Genomic DNA, 10,710 nt, shown 5'->3' on the forward strand with positions numbered 1-10,710 from the left:
TTCGCCTTCCTTCGGCTCGCGTCTTCAAACAAGGGTCCTTGTGCCACCACGCCTCGCCCGCCCAGACCCTCTTGGGCGGGGATGTACGTAGAAATTCTCCAGCCCCGGAATTTCATTTCTGGAACCTAAAGTGAAACGAACTGGCCACCTTTGTAACTTCACGCCCACTCTCGGTATTTTATTAACAAAAATCAAAACCAAAAATCCTTGAAATTTTAATGAGACATCCTTCTCGGAGAAGCCGCTCAGAGACAGCAAAATTCCGGAGCTGGGGACGAGGGCTGGGGGGGAAAAAGGGGGCTCCCCGATCTATTGAACGGCCCTGAGCCACCCTGGGTACACGGTCAGAGAACGGAAGGTAACAGTATGTGCCGCGAGTTCTGGCCAATGCAACCCTATTGGGGAACAAACGCCCCTCCCCGCGGCGCGCTCCGGGCGCTCTCCCACTTTTTTCTGATCTTTCCCCTGCAGCTGAAGCCCGAGCGAAGCGCAACGTGTCCGCCAGGCGGCGCTGCGGAGCCTGGCGTAGCGGAAGGAGACCCGGAACCCCGTCCAGTGCGCGGGCCGGCTTGATGATCAGAACCAGAGCCTCCACTTTCGCACACCTTTCTGGTGCGGTGTCCTGGAGTCCCCTCCTTGTAACTAGTCGCTCCTCTCCTGCTGCGAACCATCTATTCTGCACCTCACCTGCTCTAGCTTCTGCCGTTGTGTTCTTCTTGCTCTCTTTCTCTGTCCTAGAGTTGGCCCAGCGCCTTGGGAGCTCCTGCCGCCACCCTGGAGGTTCCAACGGGTCACCTTGTCTGTCATACTGAAGTGATCCGTACATTCACACATTCATTCACGCTCTCATTCACTGATTATTTCCTAGGCCTAACCCTTACCAAAGGCTGTACATCTCTTTACCAGCCCCTGACACAGGTGTAAAAACAGGCCAAGTCCTGGAAGCCAGTTGCAAGGCCAGCAGAAACGGCCCAAGCCTTTCTCTCTATTCAATCCCTGCCCCCATCTCTACCTCTGGTGGTGATACTGAGTGACTGGTATCTTTGTGCTGTATGGCCTTTCAGCAGTAAGGAAAGGCAGACGAAAAAGCCCTTCTAGTTGATGGATTCCTTGTGCGTTGGGTAAAAGTTTCCCAGAAGGGGAGCCCTGTCTATGAGAGGCCATCTGATAGCCTCTTCTGTACATATTGGCTTAGGGTTCCTCACCCACTGTGACTAGAGTCTGGTTATGCTCAGAGTGACTGCAAAGCTCAGGCTGACCTGCTCACTCTGTTATGGATGATGTCCAGCCCATATTATCCCATTTAAATTTCACAACAATTCCATGAGGTCTTTAGAATCCTCACCCCTTTTTATAGATAAGGAAACAGAGGCTAGGCAGGGAAAGAATACTAGCTTGAGGGCACATAGCTTGTGAGAGATGGAGTTTATGCAGAGATTCTCACTTTGGCTGCTCTCAGTTGAAAAGATTTTAAACACAACAATGCCTGGGAACCAGAGATTCTTTTTCAACTGGGAGAGAGGATGGTGGACATAATTGTTTTTTCTGATGTTGTTCAATTTTCAGTGTTATTGTTATTCTTTTTATTATGAAGATTTTCAAACAAATACAGATGAGGTAACCCACGACTGGAGGTAGAGAAAATAGCCTAATGGACTACCATAAACCCATCACCCAGCCTCAACAGTTATCAATTCATGGTCAGTCTTATTTCTCCTCGACCCCCTCCAATTTGCCTCCTCTCATTATTTTGAAGTGAATACAAACATCTTATCATTTCACTTCCTCAGGTGTTCATCACTTCTAGCCAGGGTCTGAACCAATCCAGGGCTCAACCCACTGAGGCTTGGTGAGTTTAGGACATTGACACCAACCCAGCAGGGTTGTTGTAAGGCTCAAATGAAATAATAAATGTGAAAATGCCCAACGTACTTCCTGACCCATACTAGCTCTTGGTAAAGACAGATTTCTTTCCTCCTTTTCTTCCCAATTCTCATTTCATTATGACCAGTCCTCTTGCTCAAGAACTAACTGTGGCTCCCTGTGGCCCACAGGCTCAAATTGCCATCTCACTCTACCACCTGGCTATCAGAGTGTCTATAATCTGATCTGGCCCTTCTTTGCCTGTCATACCTTGTGTCTCACAAATCTTCACAGTTCAGACATCCCGCCAAGCCAATTACCCCCCAACACCTTGGTTGATGTGTTCACCATACACTCCTTCTCTGGAATGCCTTCCCCTGTCCCTTCCTTCAAAACTCTCAAGACTCATCTCTTCCAGGGAGCCCTCCAGGTTTTGTCCCCACTGATGTTTCTTTTTTATTCATTCTTTGCATTCCCTTGGCACTTAACCCAAAAGCAGAGGGAAGAGGTATAAAGACCAATGGACTAGGGATGAGGACACTTAGGTTCAAGTGGTACCTCTTCATAGTTGGGTGACCATGGACAAGTCATTTATGGTCTCTGTGAAACTTGTCTCCAAAACTAATATAGGACTGTGCAGACCATAGGTGAGTGGCACATTTACCAATAATAATAGTGTTAATAAATAATATGTATTGCACACTTACTTTCCAGACAGTCATCTAGTCCTATTACTATTACTATTCTCAGTTGGCAGGTGAGGAAACTGAGGACTAGAGAGAGGTAACATATCTGTGCTCCAGAGCTCAAGTTCTTAATCACTGTGCTACACTGCTATTTCTTGTGCCTAGAACCTTTGTCCTCTGTCCTCTTAAAAACCACCAACTCAAAACTCCTGCTTTAAATCTTAAGCCAGTGTCACCTCTTCCTAGAAGCCCCCCAGGTCCTTCCCATTGGATCTAATGCCCTTCTCCTTGCTCCTGTAGCACCTGTCCATCCCTCTATCATACTCTCTTTACATTTTCCTGATAGCCTAGACTCTGAGACACTGGAGAGGAGGGACTGTCTCCTATACCTGTTTCTAGTCCTGACAGCTAACATGGTACCTGAAACATAGTAGCTGTTCAATAAATACGAGAGGGAAGGAGAAGAAAAGAAGGACAGAAAAGAGGAAGAGAGAGAGGGGAAGACAGAGAAAAAGAGAAAGAAAAAGACAAGGGAGAAAAGATGGGAAAGAATTGGGCCCTCTTGGGCAAGATGCTTCTTCCAAAGTGAGTAAGAAGAAAAGTAGCAGTGGCCTTAGAGGAACTTTGAATGTCTTTGCTCACGGCACAAAACTAGGGCTGAGTGAGCTGTCATGCATCAGTTAGAAATTACATTTACTGACAATAACAAAGACCCTTAAATTGACTTAAAGAAGATAAATGTTCTCTTCTTTCATTCCGAAGGTGGGCGGTTCAGGCTAAGAATTGCCCTTGGTCATCAGGGACCCAGGGTCCTTCTGTTTTTCAGCTGTGCTAGCCCAACCAGGAAGCCTTCATCCTCACATCACCTCTGAATCTAAGATGGTGCTTGAGCTCAGCAACTATCACCTCGTTCCAAACAATAGGAAGTAAGAGTGAAAAGAGGTAAAAGGGTTCCCCCACTTTTAATGAGTCTTTCTGGAATCCACACACACTCTTCAGCTTATACCTTATTGAGTAAAACTTAGTCACATGGCCATGCTTAGCTGCAGGGGAGGCTAGAAAGTGTAATGTTTAGCTGGACACACTGCTGCCTCAAATAAATCCAGGGTTCTGTTACTCAGAGGAACGAGAAGCGTGGAAGTTAGGATAAAACGCTAGCAGATTGCCCTGCAATACACAGATGAGGTCACTCAGAACCAGAGTCAGAGGAAAGCTCTATTGTTGGTGGGTTTCCAGCAGGCAGCTGGGGGTGGGAACGGGGGCGGGGGGGGGGGGAGGCTGGAACATCACTGGTTGGTGACTTCTACCTCTAACCACAGATTCTTGTTGATAAAGTGAGCAGGAGTGGTACTTGATAAGCCTGCAGAAGTTGTAATGTGGGATTTCGGGTTTGGTGAGTTTTGTTCCTTTTAGGTACCTGGAGTTGTATACTGCACTAATTTAGAGTAAGATTGGTCAAAAGTAATTTTTACCTCTATAAAGACCTTTGGTTAGATAACTGTTTGTTTATTTTGGCCTTGCACCCTGCAACACAATACCAAGCCAAGAAGAAGGCGTTGTCTTTAAAAAAAAAAAAAAATAGGGTAGAAATGGAGTAGTATTATAAACCTATCTCCTACCCCCTTCTGTGTTATTGATAAAAAACCTGAACACAGCCTGAGAATCAAAACAGAGGAAGACCGATGCTAAATCAACTCTACCTTAAATAATTATAGTGTAACTACAGAAACCTAACAGAAACAAACCACAAGCAAAAAGAGCGCAAATGGTATCAATGAATCATAGCAACACTTGAGCAAATTTTAATTGTGCCTCCATACACCTACACAGCAGTGGCCCTCAGGGTACACCTATGCTGGGTCCAGAGGGCGTAGGCAGGGTGGAGGTTCTTTAAGAAAGGAAGAGGAGATTCCTAGGACTGAGAAGGGTAAGGAGAAAGCAGAAACAGAGATTCATAAATGTGAGTGTTTTGGTTGCTCTGTTGCTAGAAGCTTTCTCGACTTCAGGTCTCAACAAAGGACAGACATTTCAGAGTTCTAGGCTGAACTCTCTGCATGTCTCTCTGTGTCTCTGCCATTTTTCTTTTACACATTTTACAAACATCTATCCCCGACATTTTCCAGAGGCAATTCCTGTGGTATAGGAATTCTACTCCCTCCACATCTCTAGTTCTTAAGTCTTTTGTGGGCTGAAGGAAGAATGCAGAAACCACAGGATTTTTTTGAGAATTTGATAAAAGCTACGGCCCCTCCTTATAGAAATAAGTACACATATTCAACATTGGAAAAATAATTTCAGGACGTGGCTCCATAGAGTAGCAGTTAGTATGTCTGCTTTACATGCAGAAGGCCCTGGGTTCTAGTCCCAGTGGGGCCATGCCACCCTGGACAAGCTCAATGTCTGATCTTGGAAGCTAAGCAGGGTCAGGCCTGGTTAGTACTAGGAAGACCAGGTGCTATAGGCATAAATAATAATAATAATAATAATAATAATAATTTTAAAAAGAAAAGAAAAATAATGTCAGATAGTCCACAGACCCAAAGATTTTAAATCCTTGATCTTGAAGGAAATCCAAGATTTACATATAAAAAGAATGTGTCCTTGGGAAATGTCCTGAGAGGCTCTGGGGTTTCCTTTCTAAATTATTCTGACCCAGGGTACACAACAACTACTCTGTGTGATTAACTCTAATAAATACCATTTGCCAACCTCATAGACCAGTATTAACCTCTGCGACCTTCACAATAACTCTGTAAAGTAGGCACTATTATTAGCCCCACTTTAGAAATGAAGAAACTGAGGCACAGAGAGATAAAGTAACTTGCCCAAGGTCACACAGCCAGGAAGTGGCAGAGGTAGGATTCTATTACAGGCTATTACATTCCAGGGCCCTTATTTTTTGTGCTTTTTAGAACTGCATAGTGGCCTTTACCCTTCTGTACTCTGAAGCCACACAAATCTGCCCTTCTCCTCTAATGCAAGCATTAGGCCTCACCCCATAGTATGCTGCAATCAGCTCACAGTGGCTCGTAAGAGCCAGTTGTGCATATCTCTTCCCAACTCATTCTGTGGTGTTTTGTTGATAGACTGAAATCAGCCACAGTAGAAGTATTTACACCACAGTAAATGACAAATACTACAAGTAGAGGCTTTTTCCCCCCAGAGACCTATTTATTAAGCATTTGCCAGCACACCACTGGACCCACTTATTCTAGTCCCACTCAGATAGCTGCAACCTGCAGATCTAATCACCTAGACCCTGAATCTGCAGGAAGCAGGAATCTTTCTCCTTGCCAGAGAAGAGGATTTGGATATGGTCTGCTGCTCCCAGGCTTAGTGTATGGGGTATTTAGGGAGAATACAGCTTTCTTCTCTGATCCCACCATCTGCAGGCCTTATTCCAGCTACTCTCAGTATCTTCCCTCTTCTAGAATCTAAGCCTGGTCATCTGGGGATCAGGACCCCTTCTTCCACACAGGTCCAGATACTTTATACTATAGCAGACGGACCACTATGAGATGATTCTGGCAGTCCACTTGATGTGGTGAACTGTTGGCTGCCTAGAAGCTTCTGCAGCTTGCCCAGCTCTGTACCCTTGACATTGGACCCTTGGCTATTGATGCCAGCCAGATCTAGTTGAATCCTGCCCCTTCTGGGTTAGCCACAGGCAGCGGGCCCCTCCCTCCTGCTCCACTAGGTTACTCCCTCTCCTCTACCTTCTGGGAGTACCCAGCAAACTGCCCAGCTGGGACCAAGACGGTCATGACAGTGCACATTCTTTGACCTTTGTCTATAAGGAAACCCCATCTGACAGCAAGGGCCAGACCTCAAGCTGAGCCTGCTCTGGTACCCTCTCACAGGCAGAGTCTCAGAAAATACATTGGATTATTATTGTCGTTATCATTATTATCATTTAGAGAGCATTTTCCTTGGTCCAAGAGCTTTATATATCTTTATATCTTTGTAAATCCCTACAGGAGCTCCAAGAGATAAGTACTATATTAATAGTATGTTATAAAAGAAAAAACTGAGATTCAGAGAGGTTAAGTAACATGCCTGAAGTCACAGAGCTAACAAGTGTGAGCTGAAATTCAAGGCCTGAGATGTCTCACTCCAAAGCCCATACCTTTAAAACCTGTATATTTCTATTCTTAAGTACTGCTCACAGAGCTGACAGAATGCCCATGGCTGCTCCTTCCCCAGCTCACAGGGAAGTGTGGGAAAAACAGCCCCACTTGCTCCCCTTGGGGTTCCCTGGAGGAATCCCCAAGGTAAGAGGAAAGACAACCTTGATCACCTGTAGCAAGATCACCGCCCAGTCAGAGTTGTGAACCTCCAGCCATGGAAAGTGATTGTTCAGCTGGCAGGCATGTACTGAGCACCTACTGCATACCCAGCATTCACTTAGGCCTGGAGGCAGCGAGAAGACAATCGGGACATGATGTCTGTCCACAGAAAATTTACTGTCCGGTCTAGTGGGTCCCAGAAACAGCTGTTGCCTTAAGGAGGGCTGTGATAAGGAGGGGCACAGGATTAATTCCCATAATCAGGAGAGGCGCAGGATTAATTCCCATAGGTGGGTGTGGTATTGGATAGGAAGCAGCAGTTAATCTGGGCTTGGACAATGAATAGGCATTTGATGGGTGGAAAATGGGGGATGTGGGAGACCAGGAGAAGGGACCAACAGGATCAAAAGCATGGAGGCAGGACAGCCCATGAGGGTGTTAGGTAGGGATGTGGCTATAGCAGAGGGAGGAGGTGGAAATGTGGTAGGAACAGATGGTATCCTGTTCTTTGATAAGCAATGGGGAGCTTACCAAAGGTCTTTTGAGCAGAAGAGTTCTATTAAGGATGGAACAATGAGAGACTGGAGATAAAGAGACCAAATCAGTGGTCAGGTGGGTCAGACAGGAGAAAGTGAGCGCTGAAAAGGGAGAAGATGCAGGACAGGCAAAGCAAGGACAGTTCCAGGGGACAGCGAGGAGGTAAAACGGACTGAACTTAGTGAAGGGCAAGGGCTGTAAAGGAAAAAGGGAAGGCAAATACGCTCCTGGGGTCTTTAGCCTTTGGTGTTGAGCTATACTGCTGGAACAAAGACTCCCAAATACAGTGACTTAAATCAGATGGAAATTCCTCTTAGGTCTCTGGGATCTATTCTAGGGAAGCTGCTCTTCTCCATGACATCACTCAGAGACCCAAGTTTCTTCCATTTTGGTGCTCCTTCATCCCCTAGTATATTATGCTCATTGGTGTGATTAAATATGGGCACTCTTCCCACCCATGGCAAGGGGAGAGACAGGAAGTCCAGGCCATCCTTATGCACGAGTGAGTAAGGAGTTGCTTAGAGTCTGGTCACACCCAGCCTCCAGGAAGACTGTGAAATGTAGTTTCTGCCCCGGTGGCCATGTGCAAGGAAAAAGGGGAGAATAGATTTGGGGATGGAGGCCTAACCAGGAGTCTGCTACTGCTAGGTACCTGGCAGAAATTCTGAGGGAGAGCAAGCTTTAGCAGAGGATACAGAGTATGGGTTTTGTATAGGTTCAGTTTCTGATGCCTGTAGCAGGTCAGCACTGGGGATGTAAATTTGTGAGTTGTAAGCAGAGAAGAGAGTTGAAACCTAGGGTGTAAGTGATATATAACCAAGGAGAGAAAATGGAAGAAGAAATTGGACTAAGAAATTGGCCTGAAACTCTTGAGGAAGGCTTACAAGAAACATTTTATCAATTGTATTTTCCAAAGTTGGTGGCATCGATATACCCCATCCCCTTGGCCTTCTTACACTATGAAGTTAACACACCTCCCTTGGTGAGTGGGATCTGTGCTTCTTTTCCTTGAATCTGGGCAGGGCTATGGTCAGAGAAGAAGTGATGCTGTGTGACTTCTGAGGCTGTCAGGACAGGTGAAACTGCCTCCTCTAGAGATAGATGCTCACTCTCGGAAGCCCATGCTTTGAGAGAGCCAAGTGGCCACATGGATAGGCCACATGTAGGTATTCTGATGATAGCTATAACTGAAGTCCCAGCCAACAGTGGTATCCATAGCCAGCATGAAGTGACAAGCCTCAGAAGATTCCAACCCCTAGCCTTCGGGCTACCCCATCTGACCCTAAGTGAAGCAGAGATAAGCCCTCCTCCACTAAACTCCACCCAAATTGCCAATTCATGAACAAAATTATGTTGTTATCTCAAGCACCTAAATTTTGCAATCTTTTTCTTATAACAATAGGTAACTGATACAGGCCAGAATCCTCTTTCCCATCTTAGGAAAATGCCCTCAACCCACACAGAAAAGGGGTGATTCTGGGTTGACATCATCTACCCCCATATTTTTCTTCCTATTTGTCTCATTTGTCCTTCTTCAGCTGTGACATTTCCCCTTATCAGTGTCCCCAGCTCTCTGCTTTGACCAGCCTCTGGACCCCCAGCATGGCTGCCTCTCTGTCCTATCTTGGGGTTGGCCCTTGGCCTGACTTCAAAGTCCACCCCACAAAAGACATTCCAGGCTGCACCCCTTCTCTCTCTCCATCCCCAGAGGGCCAAGAGGGTGGTTTGGTGGTAGGAAGGAGAGCACAGGGTCTCTGAATACAAAGAATGGAAAGATCTTCATGTTCCCTTTAATATATTTATTTCCCCTTAGGATATCTGCATAAGGAACAAATGTCAAACTTGAAGAGACAGAGAGATGAGAGTTACAGAAGAAGCCTCTGTGACCAAGAGACAGATCCAGGAGACAGAGGATGGGGAAGTGATTGGAGGTACCACATCCTGGGAGGACAAGAGACCCCAGAGGGGATATGGCTTCCATTTGCCAGAAGCCCCCAACAAGTGGGGGGGGGGGTTATAGAGGGGTTGTCATGGTTACATAGCCAGAGAATTATTGGGGTACATTGTGAATTGGTTACCACAATCAAATCAATTAACAAATCTATCACCTCACCTAGCTACTGTGTGTGTGTGTGTGTGTGTGTGTGTGTGTGGTGTGTCAAAAACACTTAAGATCTATTCTTTTAGCAAATTTCAAGTATACAACACAGTATCATTGACTATAATCACCATGCCATACATTAGATCCCCAGATCTTATTCCTCTTCTAACTTTGTTTGTACCCTTTGACTAATATTTCCTCATTTCTCTCACCATTCTACTCTTTGCTTCTTTGAGTTTGACTATTTTAGATTCATAATATATACGGTATCACGTAGTATTTGTCCTTATGTGTCTGGCTTATTTCACTTAGCGTAATGTCCTCCGGGTGCATCCACATTGTTGCAAATGGCAGGATTTCCTTATTTTTTAAGTGTAGTGTATCACATTTTCTTTATTCATTCATCCATCCGTGAACACATAGGTTAATGCCATATCTTGGTTACTGTGAATAATGCTGTAATAAACATGGGAGTGTAGATATCTTTTAGAGATACTTATTTCATTTCCTTTGGTATAAACCCAGAAGTAGGATTGCTGGATCATATGGTAGCTCTATTTTTAGTTTTCTGAGGAAACTCCATACTGTTTTCCATAGTGACTGTACCATTTTATACTCCCAGCAAGAGAGTACAAGGGTTCTCTTTTCTCTATGTTCTTGCCAACACCTGTTATCTCATCTTTTAAATAATAGCCATCTTAACAGGTGTGAGATGATATCTCATTGTGGTTTTGATTTGCATTTCTCTGATGATTAGTGATATTGAGTGCCTTTCATGTACCTGGGCCAGTTGTATGTCTTCTTTGGAAAAATGTCTATTCAGGTCCTCTGCCCATTTATTTTTAAATGGGGTTTTTTGTTTGTTTTCATTTTTGTTTGCTATTAAATTGTATGAGTTCCTTATATATTTTGGATATTAACCCTTCATTTAATACATTGTTTACAAATATTTTCTTCTATTCTGTAGGTTGCCTTTTCACTTTTTTGATTGTTTCTTTTGCTGTAACAAGCTTTTCAGTCTGATGTAATACCACTTGTCTACTTTTGCTCTTGTTGCTTGTGCTTTTGGTGTAACATCCAAAAAAAAATTGCCAAGACCAGTGTCGAGAAGATTTTTCTTTCTGTTCTCGTCTAAGAGTTTGATGGTGTTTGGTCTTACATTTAAGTCTTTAGTTAATTTTCATGTATGGTGTAAGATAAAGGTATGTCAATGTCTTGGGAGTTTATCCCTATGCCT

The sequence above is a fragment of the Rousettus aegyptiacus genome, unplaced genomic scaffold (assembly GCF_014176215.1).
Source record: "Rousettus aegyptiacus isolate mRouAeg1 unplaced genomic scaffold, mRouAeg1.p scaffold_m13_p_6, whole genome shotgun sequence".
Taxonomy (NCBI): Eukaryota; Metazoa; Chordata; class Mammalia; order Chiroptera; family Pteropodidae; genus Rousettus; species Rousettus aegyptiacus.